This window comes from Scyliorhinus torazame, unplaced genomic scaffold (genome assembly GCF_047496885.1).
Source record: "Scyliorhinus torazame isolate Kashiwa2021f unplaced genomic scaffold, sScyTor2.1 scaffold_279, whole genome shotgun sequence".
In the NCBI taxonomy this organism is placed as follows: Eukaryota; Metazoa; Chordata; class Chondrichthyes; order Carcharhiniformes; family Scyliorhinidae; genus Scyliorhinus; species Scyliorhinus torazame.
The window spans coordinates 164,118-180,132 of NW_027308006.1; the positions used below are offsets into that span (position 1 = coordinate 164,118).

At 49.5% G+C, this 16,015-nt stretch overlaps 1 long non-coding RNA gene across 3 annotated transcripts; it reads right to left on the reverse strand.

The window, feature by feature from the left end:
• Positions 1-2,549: 2,549 nt before the first annotated feature.
• Positions 2,550-14,358, reverse strand: LOC140406128 (uncharacterized). 3 transcript variants are annotated; one of them, XR_011939049.1, is made up of 5 exons: positions 14,247-14,358; positions 13,576-13,709; positions 13,134-13,240; positions 11,062-11,167; positions 2,550-2,681 (listed from the first exon to the last, which is right to left on the reverse strand). It is a non-coding gene; the product is annotated as an uncharacterized lncRNA (long non-coding RNA). The 3 variants fall into 3 exon arrangements; XR_011939051.1 differs by lacking the exon at positions 14,247-14,358 and adding an exon at positions 13,901-13,933; XR_011939050.1 differs by lacking the exon at positions 14,247-14,358 and adding an exon at positions 13,799-13,898.
• Positions 14,359-16,015: the final 1,657 nt, after the last annotated feature.

Sequence of the window (16,015 nt, forward strand, 5' to 3'; positions counted from 1 at the left end):
ATTCTGGACCCCCCCCCCTGCTGGGTTCTGCCCACCCCCCCCCCCAATTTTATTTTCCTCCCCCCTCCACCAGATATTATTTCCCCCCCCACAGTTTTACCCCCCCCCCCGTTTTATTTGTGCCCCAATTTTATTCCCCCCCCAATTAATCTCCCCCCCCAATTTATCTCCCCCCCAAATATCTCCCCCCCCAAATTATCTCCCCCCCCAAATTATCTCCCCCCCCAAATTTATCTCCCCCCCCCAAATTATCTCCCCCCCAAATTTATCTCCCCCACCAAATTATCTCCCCCCCCAAATTTATCTCCCCCCCCAAATTTATCTCCCCCCCCAAATTATCTCCCCCCCCCAAATTTATCTCCCCCCCCAATTTATCTACCCCCCCAATTTATCTCCCCCCCCAAATTTATCTCCCCCCCCAATTTATCTCCCCCCCCAATTTATCTCCCCCCCCAATTTATCTCCCCCCCAATTTATCTCCCCCCCAATTTATCTCCCCCCAATTTATCTCCCCCCCCAATTTATCTCCCCCCCAATTTATCTCCCCCCCCAATTTATCCCCCCCCCAATTTATCTCCCCCCCAAATTATCTCCCCCCCCAAAATTATCTCCCCCCCCCAAATTATCTCCCCCCCCAATTTATCTCCCCCCCCCAATTTATCTCCCCCCCAATTTATCTCCCCCCCCCCAATTTATCTCCCCCCCCAATTTATCTCCCCCCCCAATTTATCTCCCCCCCAATTTATCTCCCCCCCAATGTATCTCCCCCCCCAATTTATCACTCCCCCCCCAATTTATCTCTCCCCCCCAATTTATCTCCCCACCCCCCCAATTTATCTCCCCCCCAATTTATCTCCCCCCCAATTTATCTCCCCCCCCAATTTATCTCCCCCCCAAATTTATCTCCCCCCCAATTTATCTCCCCCCCCAATTTATCTCCCCCCCAATTTATCTCCCCCCCCAATTTATCTCCCCCCCAATTTATCTCTCACCCCAAATTATCTCCCCCCCAAAATTATCTCCCCCCCAAAATTATCTCCCCCCCAATTTATCTCCCCCCCCAAATTATCTCCCCCCCCCAAATTATCTCCCCCCCCAAATTATCTCCCCCCCAATTTATCTTCCCCCCCCGCAAATTATCTCCCCCCCCAAATTATCTCCCCCCCCAAATTATCTCCCCCCCCAAATTATCTCCCCCCAATTTATCTCCCCCCAATTTATCTCCCCCCCCAATTTATCTCCCCCCAATTTATCTCCCCCCCCAATTTATCTCCCCCCCAATTTCTCTCCCCCCCCCAATTTATCTCCCCCCCCCAATTTATCTCCCCCCCCAATGTATCTCCCCCCAATGTATCTCCCCCCAATGTATCTCCCCCCCCCAATTTATCTCCCCCCAATTTATCTCCCCCCCCAATTTATCTCTCCCCCCCCAATTTATCTCCCCCCCCCAATTTATCTCCCCACCCCCCCCAATTTATCTCCCCACCCCCCCAATTTATCTCCCCACCCCCCCAATTTATCTCCCCCCCAATTTATCTCCCCCCCCAGTTTATTCACCCCCCAGTTTATTCACCCCCCAGTTTTATTCCCCCCACAATTCACCCACCCCCATAATTTCCCCCCAATTTATTCCTCCCCCAATTGTATTCCCCCCCCACAATTCGCGCCCCAATTTATTGCTCCCTCAATTTTATTCCCCCCCCCGTTTTATCCCCCCCACAATTCGCCCACCCCATAATTTCATCCCCCCAATTTATTCCTTTCCCAAATTTGCCCCCCCCATTTTATTCTCCCCCCAAATGTCATTACCCCCCCTCAATTCCCCCCTCCCAAACTTATCCACCCCCTCCCAAAAACATTTTACCCCCAAAAATTATTTTATTGCCAAAATGGAAACAGAGGTGGGGGGGGGGGGTTCGTCACCAGACCCCTCCTGCTCCCACTCTACTCCTTACTCCCCTCCTCAGGCTGCATTCCCTCCTGCTCCCACTCTCCACCTCCTTAATCCCCTCCTGAGGCTGCGTTCCCTCCTACTCCCACTCTCCACCTCCTTAATCCCTTCCTGAGGCTGCGTTCGCTCCCACTCTCCACCTCCTTAATCCCCTCCTGAGGCTGCGTTCCCTCCTACTCCCACTCTCCACCTCCTTAATCCCTTCCTGAGGCTGCGTTCCCTCCTGCTCCCACTCTCCACCTCCTTAATCCCCTCCTGAGGCTCCGTTCCCTCCTGCTCCCACTCTACACCTCCTTAATCCCTTCCTGAGGCTGCGTTCCCTCCTGCTCCCACTCTACACCTCCTTAATCCCCTCCTGAGGCTGCGTTCCCTCCTGCTCCCACTCTCCACCTCCTTAATCCCTTCCTGAGGCTGCGTTCCCTCCTGCTCCCACTCTCCATCTTGTTCACTGGAATAACTCACCCAACCCTCGGTGTGAAAATGTCACCGGTCTCCCACTCCCCCCAGAGACACTGAGACTCCTGCCCCCCTCCCAAAAAAACAAAACACAGCCCACCGCTTGAGGGCCCATCAGAATAATGAAACCCCAATCATGATGGACAAAGACACATTGACATTTATTCTGTTTCTCTCAGGTTAGAACTCCTGTCTGAGGATTCCTCGCCGAGGAAAGATTCTCTTTGCGTCGTCCAAGCTTCAAAATCAACTCTCCTCGGGGAGAAAGAGAAAGCTGGAAATTGATTACAGCAAAGCGTTATTGAAATAATAAAGGCACAGCAACATTCTGGGACTGCCCCAATGTGTGTTATATAACCCATTTTATAAACACGCCAGACGATGCACAATTTTGTTGCTTTTAATAAAATATTTTTATTGAAGTACTTGCAAAATTTTTATAGCAATAACAAAAGCAATAATAACATAACCATCAACATGGTAAACTAGACATTTCCCACCCAACCCCTTCTGTATCCCTTAACCATATTGCACCTCGCCTCAGACTCACCCTTCCCCCTCAGACTCCCCCTACCCTCTCCCCCTTCCCCCTCAGACTCCCCCTACCCTCTCCCCCTCAGACTCCCCCTTTCCCCTCGGACTCCCCCTACACTCTCCCCCTCAGACTCCCCCTTCCCCCTCAGACTCCCCCTACCCTCTCCCCCTCAGACTCCCCCTACCCTCTCCCCCTCAGACTCCCCCTACCCTCTCCCCCTCAGACTCCCCCTACCCTCTCCCCCTCAGACTGCCCCTACCCTCTCCCCCTCAGACTCCCGCTACACTCTTGCACACTCTTTCCCTCACCCTCCCTCCACAACCTTGACAGAGACTATATTAGGAAAATTAAAATCCCCGAGTGTGACCACCCTATTCCTCCTGCAAGTTCCATCTGCTAATTCCTGTTGACTATTTGGGTACAATCCCAATGAGGTCACCATCCCATACTTGGTTCACCCACAAAACATCGCTGGATGATTCCTCGGTTATTTCATCTCTTGACTATTCCCGTGAGGCTCCCCTTGATCAAAGCACTTCCCCCTCCTCTCTTCCCTGCACCTCTGTCCCTCCTGAAGCACCTGTACCTATCGAGTCTATTCACCTCCCTGCCGCTGCTGAGGACTGAGACACTTTCAGCCCCTCTGCTTCACAATTACAGCCCTGAGGGAGCACCTGATACCCAATTACAACACTGAGGGAGCAGCCTGTACCCAATTACAACACTGAGGGAGCACCCGACAACCAATTACAGCACTGAGGGAGCACCCGACAACCAATTACAACACTGAGGGATCACACAAAAAATTATTACAACACTGAGGGAGCACGCAATACACAATTACAATACTGAGGGAGCACCCTATAGTCACTTACAACACTGAGGGGGCATCCGATAACTAATTACAACACTGAGGGAGCACCCGAAAACCAATTAAAACACAGAGAGCACCCAATACACAATTACAACACTGAGGCAGCACCCAACCCAATTCCAACACTGAGGGAGCACCCGATACCCAATTACAACACTGAGGGAGCACCCGAAAACCAATTAAAACACAGAGAGCACCCGATACCCAATTACAACACTGAGGGAGCAGCCGATACCCATTTACAACACTGAGGGAGCACCGAATACCCAATTATAATACTGAGAGAGCACCCGATAACCAATTACAACACTGAGGGAGCAGCCTGTACCCAATTACAACACTGAGGGAGCACCCGACAACCAATTACAGCACTGAGGGAGCACCCGATAACCAATTACAACTCTGAGGGATCACACAAAAAACTATTACAACACTGAGGGAGCACCCAATACACAATTACAACACTGAGGGAGCACCCAACCCAATTCCAACACTGAGGGAGCACCGGATACCCAATTACAAGACTGAGGGAGCATCCGAAAACCAATTACAACACTGAGGGGGCATCCGATACCCAATTACAACACTGAGGGAGCACCCGAAAACAAATTACAATACTGAGCGAGCACCCGATGCCCAATTACAACACTGAGGGAGCACCTGATACCCAATTACAACACTGAGGGAGCACCCGATACCCAATTACAACACTGAGGGAGCACCCGATACCCAATTACAACACTGAGGGAGCACCCGAAAACTAATTACAACAGAGGGAGCACCCAGTACCCAATTACAACACGGAGGGAGCACCCGATACCCAATTACAACACTGAGGGAGAACCCAATACCCAATTACAACACTGAGGGAGCACCCAAAAACAAATTACAACACTGAGGGAGCACCCAATACCCAATTACAACAGTGAGGGAGCACCTGATAACCAATTACAACACTGAGGGAGCACCCAATACCCAATTACAACACTGAGGGAGAAGCCTATACCCAATTGCAGCACTGAGGGAGCACCCGATAGCCAATTACAACACTGAGGGGGCATCCGATACCCAATTACAACACTGACAGAGCACCCGATAGTCAATTACAGCACTGAGGGAGCACCCGATAGCCAATTACAACACTGAGGGAGCACCCGATAACCAATTACAACACTGAGGGAGCACCCGATAGACAATTACAACACTGAGGGAGCACCCAAAAACCAATTACAACACTGAGGGGGCATCCGATACTCAATTACAACACTGACAGAGCACCCGATAACCAATTACAACACTGAGGGAGCAGCCAATACCCAATTACAACACTGAGGGTGCACCGGATACCCAATTACAACACTGACAGAGCACCCGATAGCCAATTACAACACTGAGGGAGCACCCGATATTCAATTACAACACTGAGGGAGCACCCGAAAACCAATTACAACACTGAGGGGGCACCCGATAACTAATTACAACACTGAGGGGGCACCCGATAACCAATTACAACACTGAGGGGGCACCCGATAGTCACTTACAACACTGAGGGGGCATCCGATAACCAATTACAACACTGAGGGAGCACCCGATACCCAATTACAACACTGAGGGGGCACCCGATACCCAATTACAACACTGAGGGAGCACCCGATACCCAATTACAACATTGAGGGAGCACCCGATAACCAATTACAACACTGAGGGGGCACCCGATAGTCACTTACAACACTGAGGGGGCATCCGATAACCAATTACAACACTGAGGGAGCACCCGATACCCAATTACAACACTGAGGGGGCACCCGATACCCAATTACAACACTGAGGGAGCACCCGATACCCAATTAGAACACTGAGGGAGCACCCGATAACCAATTACAACACTGAGGGAGCACCCAAAAACAAATTACAACACTGAGGGAGCAGCCTATACCCAATTACAGCACTGAGGGAGCACCCGATACCCAATTACAACACTGAGGGAGCACCCGATAACCAATTACAACACAGAGAGAGCACCCAATACCCAATTACAACACTAAGGGAACACCCGATACTCAATTACAACACTGACAGAGCACCTGATAACCAATTACAACACTGAGGGAGCACCCGATACCAAATTACAACACTGAGGGAGCACCCGATACCCAATTACAACACTGAGGGAGCACCCGACAACTAATTACAACACTGAGGGAGCACCCGATACCCAATTAGAACACTGAGGGAGCACCCGATAACCAATTACAACACTGAGGGAGCACCCGATACCCAATTACAACACTGAGGGAGCACCCGATACCCAATTACAACACTGAGGGAGCACCCGATACCCAATTAGAACACTGAGGGAGCACTCGATACCCAATTACAACACTGAGGGAGCACCCAATACCCAATTACAACACTGAGGGAGCACCCGACAACCAATTACAACACTGAGGGTGCACCCGATACTCAATTACAACACTGACAGAGCACCTGATAACCAATTACAACACTGAGGGAGCACCCGATACCCAATTACAACACTGAGGGAGCACCCGATACCCAATTACAACACTGAGGGAGCACCCGATACCCAATTAGAACACTGATGGAGCACCCGATGACCAATTACAACACTGAGGGAGCACCCAATACCCAATTACAACACTGAGCGAGAACCCAAAAACAAATTACAACACTGAGGGAGCACCCAATACCCAATTACAACAGTGAGGGAGCACCTGATAACCAATTGCAACACTGAGGGAGCACCCAATACCCAATTACAACACTGAGGGAGCAGCCTATACCCAATTGCAGCACTGAGGGAGCACCCGATAGCCAATTACAACACTGAGGGGGCATCCGATACCCAATTACAACACTGACAGAGCACCCGATAGCCAATTACAGCACTGAGGGAGCATCCGATAGCCAATTACAACACTGAGGGAGCACCCGATAACCAATTACAACACTGAGGGAGCACCCGATAGCCAATTACAACACTGAGGGAGCACCCGAAAACCAATTACAACACTGAGGGGGCATCCGATACTCAATTACAACACTGACAGAGCACCCGATAACCAATTACAACACTGAGGGAGCTCCCAATACCCAATTACAACACTGAGGGTGCACCGGATACCCAATTACAACACTGACAGAGCTCCCGATAGCCAATTACAACACTGAGGGAGCACCCGATATTCAATTACAACACTGAGGGAGCACCCGAAAACCAATTACAACACTGAGGGGGCACCCGATAACCAATTACAACACTGAGGGGGCAACCGATAACCAATTACAACACTGAGGGGGCACCCGATAGTCACTTACAACACTGAGGGGGCATCCGATAACCAATTACAACACTGAGGGAGCACCCAATACCCAATTACAACACTGAGGGGGCACCCGATACCCAATTACAACACTGAGGGAGCACCCGATACCCAATTACAACATTGAGGGAGCACGCGATAACCAATTACAACACTGAGGGGGCACCCGATAGTCACTTACAACACTGAGGGGGCATCCGATAACCAATTACAACACTGAGGGAGCACCCGATACCCAATTACAACACTGAGGGGGCACCCGATACCCAATTACAACACTGAGGGAGCACCCGATACCCAATTACAACACTGAGGGGGCACCCGATACCCAATTACAACACTGAGGGAGCACCCGATACCCAATTAGAACACTGAGGGAGCACCCGATAACCAATTACAACACTGAGGGAGCACCCAAAAACAAATTACAACACTGAGGGAGCAGCCTATACCCAATTACAGCACTGAGGGAGCACCCGATACCCAATTACAACACTGAGGGAGCACCCGATAACCAATTACAACACAGAGAGAGCACCCAATACCCAATTACAACACTAAGGGAACACCCGATACTCAATTACAACACTGACAGAGCACCTGATAACCAATTACAACACTGAGGGAGCACCCGATACCCAATTACAACACTGAGGGAGCACCCGATACCCAATTACAACACTGAGGGAGCACCCGACAACTAATTACAACACTGAGGGAGCACCCGATACCCAATTAGAACACTGAGGGAGCACCCGATAACCAATTACAACACTGAGGGAGCACCCGATACCCAATTACAACACTGAGGGAGCACCCGATACCCAATTACAACACTGAGGGGGCACCCGATACCCAATTACAACACTGAGGGAGCACCCGATACCCAATTACAACACTGAGGGAGCACCCAAAAATCAATTACAATACTGAGGGAGTACCCGATACCCAATTACAACACTGACAGAGCACCCGATACCCAATTACAACAGTGAGGGAGCACCCGATACCCAATTACAACACTGAGGGAGCACCCGATACCCAATTACAACACTGAGGGGGCACCCGATACCCAATTACAACACTGAGGGAGCACCCGATACCCAATTACAACACTGAGGGAGCACCCAAAAATCAATTACAATACTGAGGGAGTACCCGATACCCAATTACAACACTGACAGAGCACCCGATACCCAATTACAACAGTGAGGGAGCACCCGATACCCAATTACAACACTGAGGGAGCACCCGATACCCAATTACAACACTGAGCGAGCACAATTATTAATTACAGCACTGATGGGGCACCCGCTAACCTATTACAACACCGATGTAGCACCTGCTACTCAATCACTGCACAGCTGGAACATCTTTACATCATTACAACAATGTGGCACGAGAGAATTTTACTGTCAAAAATGTCTCCCGAGCCACTGGCTCCAGGCTTGCTGCTGTTTCCTCATTCAGTATTAATACGGACACTATAAAATAATGAGGGTCATAGATAAGGTAGATAGTCAACATCTTTTCCCAAAGGTAGGGGAGTCTAAAACTAGAGGGCATAGGTTTAAGGTGAGAGGGGAGAGATTCAGAAGGGCCCAGAGGGGCAATTTCTTCACTCAGAGGGTAGTGAGTGTCTGGAATGGGCTGCCAGAGGTAGTAGTAGAAGCGGGTACAATTGTGTCTTTCAAAAAGCATTTAGATGGTTACATGGGTAAGATGGGTATAGAGGGTTATGGGCCTAGTGCGGGCAACTGGGACTAGCTTAATGGTAAAAAACTGGGCGGCATGGACTGGTTGGGCCGAAGGGCCTGTTTCCATGCTGTAAACTTCTATGATTCTATGATTCTACTTCCCCTTCCATCAGTCACCTCTCCCTCTCTCCCAAACACTTGGAAGTCTGTATATTAAATGGTACAGTGGCAGTGCACAATCAGATCCCACAAACACCCGAGAACATTTACCTCTCTCCAAACAAACTACCCCCTCTCACTCCACTTCAATATGTCCCTCATCCTCGCACAGCAGGATCCCCCCCCCCCCACACACACACACACTCCAGTGTGGGATCGGCCGGATTTGAAAAAAAAAGAGTTTGAGGTGAGAATAGCCGCAGTTGTTGTGCGAGGAATGTGGGGCGGGGTCTACGGGGGCAAGAACCCTCCCATCCGTGGGCAGGGTGGGTACAGAGGGATATGGGCCAAATGCGGGCAAGTGGGACTAGCTTAGTGATAGAAACTGTGCGGCACGGACAAGCTGGGCCGAAGGGACCGTTTCCATGCTGTAAACATCTTTCACTCTATGACTGGCCTCCAGTCACACAAACAGCCTTCTCCCACCACCCTCTGCCTCCTATCACTAACTCAGTTCTGCTTCCAAGTTACCCCATCTCCCATGTGCATTTGACTTCTTTGTCAGTTTCCCATGTGGGGCCTTGTCAGAGGCTTGGCTGCAACCCAGATAAACTACATCAACTGCACCACCCTCATCTGGTCACCTCCTCCAATAATTCAGTCCCATTTGTTCAGCACGGCCTCCCTCTGCCACGCTGACTATTCCTGATCAAAGCTCGCCTCTCCCAAGTGGAGATTGATTCTCCAGCCCCACCGCTCCACGTCAATATTTCCCTCAGCCTCACACAGCAAGATCCCACACTGGAGACCGTCAGATCCTGTGTCTTGATCCCCCCCCTCCCTTGACCCACCAACCAATGTCCACCTCTGCTTTGCTGTCTCTGGATACCCCCTCCCACGCCATCGCCTCACTGGCTCTCTTTCACCCACACAGCCTCCAACATTCCCCACCCCCACAGTGTGGACACTGTCGCCGTGCGAGGAATATGGGGTGGGTTGTGTGGGCACAAGGAGGGGGGGGAGGAGGAAGCTGGACCCTGACTCTACCCCCCAGCCACGACTCTTGTCTCTCTCTCTCTCCGCTCCCTCTGGCTTTGCACTCTCCCCTATCTCCATCCTAATTGCACAATCAGATCCAATCACCCCTCCAGTCAGTGTACATGAGCAATGAAGGCAATTCTACACAGCAAGATCCCACTGGCAGTACCACGATGGTGCAGGACACCCCTCCCACACTCTCTGTCTCTCTCCCCCACCCCACCAGATCCCCTTCACATCCCTAGCCTTCAACTTCCACACTTACCTCTGCCTCCATCTCTCTCTTTCTCTCTCATTTCATTTCTCTCCCTCCCTCTCTCTCATTTCATTTCTCTCTCTCCCTCTCTCTCATTTCATTGCTCTCTCTCTCTATCCCTCTCTGAGCCGGATCTCCACAGAATCAGACCGTACAGAACTGGCCCTTCCACCCACCAAGCCTGGAGAGACACGGGTAAATACTCTAATCTGCTCCAATCCCTCTGCCCAGCACTAGGCCCAGAGCCTTGAGTGTTACCACACGTTGGGTGTCGCAACCGCCCAATTCTCTCCAACAGAGAGAAATCTGGAAGGGCAGAGAGACAAGAACATTCTACACTCAGAAACTCAGTAAAGTGAATTGAAATGGTCCCTGGCCTTTTACATGTAAATGTGACATTACTGACACCAAGACATAGGCCCTGTTCTGATTGGCAATTTAAGCCCCCTTCCAGTCACAGCCTTTTACATTCCAGGCCCTTGTCAGCGCTCGATCGAAATGTCCTTCGAAATGTTCATGTCTTATCATTCTGAATAAAGTCCCGCCACACGGGACATGTGTCAGTGTTTAACATTCCACAATCACATCCCAAACCCTCTCCAGTCAATGAATCGATTACAGTCGCAATGAAGGCAGTTCCGCACAGCAAGATCCCAGTAACAGTCCCACGGCAGCGGTGGACACCTGTAGAAGCCAGGTATTTCGAATACAACTAGTGCAAGGCCGGGGCAGCAATAAAGAGACAACTCACGTGAGTGCGGCCTGTGGAGTAGGCCTCAGTCCATCCACTTGTCCTCTGGAGAATAGCCTTTGTCCAAAGATTCATGGTCGCATTGCAGTCTTCAAAGTTCAAATTCCTGGGGAAAAGAGGGAGAAAATTAACTAAAACGCAGGAAAATGTTTAAACTTGTAGCACAGCAAGAGGCCAAGATTTCCCCTCTCAGTTACACACACTCTCAGCAACATCCACCTACAATAATCTCAGTTATAAACCACAGGATAAAAATGATTGAGAGATAGTTCCCGCTTCCCTTGTGTTTCTCTTTCTCTCTCTCTCGCTATCTCATTCGGTCTCTCTATCCCTCTCATTCATATTTCTGTCTCCCTCGTTATCCCTCATCACCCTCCCAGCATTTATTTCTATTTATTTCCCTAATCAGGGTATCCCCAGAAAGATGTGATGAGACTCCCCGTTGCAGTTTGTGGGGTGGTTTTCTTCGATTAAAGGTTTAAAGAGACACTAAAAAGCTGGAGAGAAATGGACAGATAGGCAGAAAGCAGGGGAGACAGAGAGAGAGAGAGAGGCAAGAATGGAAAGAAGACAGAAAGGGAGAGAAAGCCTCTCTTTTTCACAACCTCCCTCTCCCTCCACCCTCTCTTTCTTTCTCCTCTCCCTCTCTCTAATCTCCATTACCCCCCAGCCTCACACTCTTTCTGTACTCTATCTCTCTTTCTCACTCTCATTCTAATAGTTGGGAAGGAGAAAGAAAGAGAGACAGGGTCACACACAGGAATCCAACATTCATAACCACAGCAAACTGAATTCAAATGACCTCCTGCAAATTTAATTTCACCCTCATACTTTACCAGGATGTTGCCTGGAATGGAGAGTAGGTCTTACGAGGAAAGGTTGAGGGTGCTAGGCCTTTTCTCATGAGAACGGAGAAGGATGAGGGGCGACTTGGTAGAGGTTTATAAGATGATCAGGGGAATAGATAAGAGTAGACAGTCAGAGACTTTTCCCCCGGGTGGAACAAACCATTACAAGGGGACATAAATTTAAGGTGAAAGGTGGAAGATATAGGAGGGATGTCAGAGGTAGATTCTTTACCCAGAGAGTAGTGGGGGCATGGAATGCACTGCCTGTGGAAGTAGTTGAATCGGAAACATTCGGGACCTTCAAGCAGCTATTGGATAGTTACATGGATTACGGTTAAATGATATAGTGTAGATTTATTTGTTCTTAAGGGCAGCACGGTAGCATTGTGGATAGCACAATTGCTTCACAGCTCCAGGGTCCCAGGTTCGATTCCGGCTTGGATCACTGTCTGTGCGGAGTCTGCACATCCTCCCCTTGTCTGCGTGGGTTTCCTCCGGGTGCTCCGGTTTCCTCCCACAGTCCAAAGATGTGCAGGTTAGGTGGATTGGCCATGAAAAATTGCCCTTAGTGTCCAAAATCGCCCTTTGTGTTGGGTGGAGGTGTTGAGTTTGGGTAGGGTGCTCTTTCCAAGAGCCGGTGCAGACTCAAAGGGCCGAATGGCCTCCTTCTGCACTGTAAATTCAATGATAATCTATGATTAATCTAGGACAAAGGTTCGGCACAACATCGTGGGCCGAAGGGCCTGTTCTGTGCTGTATTTTCTTTAAAAAAAACTTGTGTCTTGGCCTAAAACACAGGCTTCATTCCAGAATTATACCCGCTTCAAGTTAAGGGACTTTAATTCCGGGCAATCGAGATTACTTTACAGTCAATGGATTCATTTTAAAAGTGACCCCACTATCGTTAATTTTGTGAATTCTGCAGGCAACCTGTGCACAGGGAGAGCCCAACAAATGATGACCACTTTCAAAATTGAGTTCAGAGTTTCTGATCTGAGATTTCTCTCGCTCTCTCTACCAGATTTCAGAGATTGGCTGAAACAGTGAAATGCCCCCCCCCACCCACCCCTGGGATGCTCAGAATTAATATATCCCCTGTCATTTTGGAACAAAATTAGACAGCTTCATATTCCAGATTTGTATTTTACTCTTTGCCGCCCACCAAAGGTTTAATGTGTTTGTGTCTAAGTGCAAGGCCGGGGAGGCAATAAAGAGACAACTCACGTGAGTGCGGCCTGTGGAGTAGGCCTCAGTCCATCCACTTGTCCTCTGGAGAATAGCCTTTGCCCCAAGATTCCTGCTCACATTACAGTCTTTCAAAATTCAAATTCCTGGGAAAAAGAGGGAGAAAATTAACTAAACCACTGGAAAAGATTGAAACTATTTAATACAGCGAGAGCCCAGGGTCCCCTTTTCAGTTTTACAACTCCTCAGCAACATCCGAATACAAATAAGTCACAGCTTTCAACCAGAGGTTAAAAAAGATTGAGAGACAATTAATACTCAAAATCTTTTTATTATCACAATTAGGCTTACAGTAATACTGCAATGAAGTTACTGTGAAAATCCCCTTCTCTTGTGTTTCTTGCTGTCTCTCTGTACCTCTTATACATATTTATGTCTCCCTCCCTCACTCTCTTTGATCCCTCCAATATTAAAATTAAACCTCAGTCAGGGTAATAACCCGGGTGAAGCCTGCGGAACAGGCCTCAGCCAGCGCTCCCTCGGGAAGAATTCACACTCCCTCGTCCTCCTCACAGGATTCCCGACCTCCTTCCAGTTTTCCAAATAAAGATGCCTCTGGAGAAAAAAAGGAGATTAAATTGGTTATAAAGACAATAACAGGGACATTTTTAAAAAAATACAAAACAGCACAACAGGAGTCCAACATTTCTAATCTCGAGCCAATCAGCAACATGCCAACACCCAAAATGCACAGCTCAAAACAGAGAGATTGACACGCCCAGCGACACACACACACACACACACACTGAAGCAGAGGGGTAATGTTTTCAGTGTCGTGGGTTTTTGGTTTGTGAACTAAAGTCCCTCAGACACAGATATATCCTCAGTGAGCTGTGAGCAGACTCCACCCCTAGTCTCTGCCATGTGTGGAATGTCTGTCTCAGAGGACAGCTCTCTATTGACATGTAAATGGGTGACAAGAGATGCTGATCTCCTTGCTGCTCAGCCCCACACACACAGAATGTGACTTCAGCTAAACCTTGGCCTTCCCCACACCAGTGTTGTTCACTGAGCAGGCCGGAAAAAATTGGATTAAATGTAATTATTAGACAGGGACGTTCTTATTTTTTCTACCCAAGTGCATAACCTCACATTTATCCATGTTATACTGCATCTGCCACATCTCTCTCTCACTCACTCCCCTCCCAATAGGATTGAATCATAATTTAAAATAGAATTGGGAAATGATTAGAAACAGTTTGGACTAGAGATCTCTTCAGTGACCTGTGTGCAGTCCCCACCCCCGACTTTCTGTCAGGAATGTCCCCCTCGGTGTGTTTCCTGTCTGAAAAGGTAACACTTGTCCTGTCTATGGTTATGTTAATTCAGCAGACAGCCACAGATTCACAATGCCCTGTCCTTATTTCTGTCTTTGTTTAACATTTGTTCCCTCTGAATTTCTGACATGTTGGGAATGACCATTCGTCTGTCGCCTTAGGAAGGCTTTCCATAGAATGAGTAAAAACTAGCAAGAAATCACAGAATGTGAGTTAAACACAACTTCATTTCTGCTCCCATTTAGAGAGAAGATTCCTGGCCAGACAAACAAAGCTCATTGCAAAGTTTCACTTCATATTTTACTTTTGTTCACGGACAGATTTTTCACTGAAATCTTCTGATGTCAATTCCTGAGATTAGAATTTATAAAGAAACAATTTGGATTGAATGAAAACGGTCAGTTTGATAACCCTAATGTCCTGACTGCCTCGCGTCCTGGCACCCTCACACCATCACACCCTCATGTGCCCTAACCTTCACATCCTGACCCACTCATGTCCCCGAAACCTCAGATCCTGACCCGCTGTGTTCCTCTTTCTCTGTGTGTGTCCCTCACTCTCTCCGTGTGCCCACATCTCTCTGTCCCTCTCTCCCTCTGTGTCCCTGTTGCTCTCAAAGTGTCCTCTCACTCTATCCCTCTCTTTCACTGTCTACCTCTTTCTCGCTGTGTCACTCTCCCTGTCGCCCTCTCCCTTTCTGTATCCCCCTCTCTCTGTCTCCCTCTCTCCCTCTCCCTCTATCTCTATCCCTCTTTCTCTTTGTCCCACTATCTCTCACTGTGTACATCTCTCTCACTTTCTATCACTCTATCTCTCTCTCTCCTTCTCTCGCTGTGCCTCTCGCTCTCGCTGTGTCCCTCGCTCTTGCTGAGTCGTCGCTCTCGCTGTGTCCCTCGGTCTCGCTGTGTCCCTTGCTCTAGCTGTGTCCCTCGCTCTCTGTGTACCCCTCACTGTCTGTGTACCCCTGACTCTCTGTGTATCCCTCACTCTCTGTGCGTCCCTCGCTCTCTGTGCATCCCTCGCTCTCTGTGCGTCCCTCGATCTCTGTGTGTCCCTCGCTCTCTGTGTGTCCCTCGCTCACGGTGTGTCCCTCGCTCATGGTGTGTCCGTCGCTCTCAATGTGTCCCTCGCTCTCTATGTGTCCCTCGCTCTCTATGTGTCCCTCGCTCTCTGTGTGTCCCTCGCTCTCTGTGTGTCCCTCGATCTCTGTGCGTCCCTTGCTCTCTGTGTGTCACTCGCTCTCTGTGTGTCCCGCGCTCTCTGTGTGTCCCTCGCTCTCTGTTTGTCCCTCGCACTCTGTTTGTCCCTCGCTCTCTGTGCGTCCCTCGCTCTCTGTGCGTCCCTCGATCTATGTGTGTCCCTCGCTCTCTGTGTGTCCCTCGCTCTCTGTGTGTCCCTCGCTCACGGTGAGTCCCTCGCTCTCAGTGTGTCCCTCGCTCTCTATGTGTCCCTCGCTCTCTGTGCGTCCCTCGGTCTCTGTGCGTCCCTCGCTCTCTGTGCGTCTCTCGCTCTCTGTGCGTCCCTCGCTCTCTGTGTGTCCCTCACTCTCAGTGTGTCCCTCGCTCTCTATGTGTCCCTCGCTCT